This window comes from Aplysia californica, unplaced genomic scaffold (genome assembly GCF_000002075.1).
Source record: "Aplysia californica isolate F4 #8 unplaced genomic scaffold, AplCal3.0 scaffold00629, whole genome shotgun sequence".
Taxonomy (NCBI): domain Eukaryota; kingdom Metazoa; phylum Mollusca; class Gastropoda; order Aplysiida; family Aplysiidae; genus Aplysia; species Aplysia californica.
Genome location: NW_004797899.1, coordinates 97,844 through 99,142, shown reverse-complemented (window position 1 = coordinate 99,142; position 1,299 = coordinate 97,844). Strand labels below are relative to the sequence as shown.

The 1,299-nt window shown below is 42.9% G+C and overlaps 1 long non-coding RNA gene across 1 annotated transcript in view; it reads right to left on the bottom strand.

The window, feature by feature from the left end:
- The window catches only part of LOC101858573, a gene marked incomplete in the record, with an annotated part of 11,251 nt that overhangs the window by 1,951 nt on the left and 8,001 nt on the right, over positions 1 to 1,299 (bottom strand). Inside the window, 2 exon segments of the long non-coding RNA XR_220932.2 lie at positions 189 to 209; positions 921 to 998. This is a non-coding gene — a long non-coding RNA (uncharacterized LOC101858573).

Here is a 1,299-nt window from a genome sequence, read left to right as displayed (position 1 = left end):
TCTCTCTCTCTCTCTCTCTCTCTCTCTCTCTCTCTCTCCCTCCCCACCCCCCTGTTCAAATACACACGTTCATTCTGTCAAACACACATAAACACACGCATAAAGACTTGCACTGACGCTTATCCTCCCAATACACACGAGTGAAGATTTTGAAAAAAGAATGCCATATTAAACAGAGTGGATCTCACCTCTTGTAGTTCATCTGTAAGCTGCAAGAGACAAAATAAGAATAGCCTGAACAGAGATGATGTCCCCAGTGGTATAATGGCAACGTACTCCCCCGGACAAGCAAAAGACGCAAGTTCGAGTTCTTTGCGGGGAAAGCAGTCATATCTGCTTTAACGGCTACCTGTCCAAAATAATCACCTAATATACAATCACCTCCCACTCCCCACAACAACATCAGCGCCACAGCAAAAAAGCCAACACTAACCCCAACACCATCACCACTATCATTACCAAAATCAACAACAACAGTTACAACAACATCTCCACGATCAGCTACAACAACAGCATCACCACAAACAACAACAACACGAATGTCGCAACAAAAATGCCAGCAACAGCAACTGCAGCAGCAGCATCACCCCCAATTACTTGTGCAACAATAACATTTGAGTAAAAACAAGTATTATGTCCATATCATAACAGTGATTTAACGCAGGAAAAGCTACATAGACAGACAGAAGCGACTGAGGGAACGAAGAGAAATATGATCTACTTTGTCGTTCCCTCAAGCCATCTGCTACAACAACAGCAACAGCAATAACAAACAACACCACCATCATAAACAACAACAACCCCCCCCTATCCCCAATCCCCAATTCATCCACGTGACGCACGTGATTTAAACCATACACATCACCCCAGTCAGTCACACATACCACACAGGCTATACACGTAACACACATCACACATACCTGAACTTGTTCTGGATCTCGATTCTGCAGCAAAATTCTTTTGTAATCTTTGAGAAACGTGGTCAGGGCGAACTTCAGCTGAAAATTAAAAACATATTTTAAAATGTGGAAACGTGGTAAGGGCAGGGGTGAAGCGTCTATATAATCAAATAATCACTGCTTCCCTTCCTAATTTTGAAACATTGTCGCGGTCAAATTCATCCATAAACGTAAACCTTAAATTAAATGTAAAAAGACGTTCGTAATCAACAGTGAACAGTATGCCTAACGTTCAAAACGGTTTCACGGCCACAGAAATAGCCTCCCCACCCCTCTCGGGCCACTCCATAAGCAGTCGCAAGCTTTGATTAAGTAAGCTTAAAGTGAGGCTGGAAGAGTC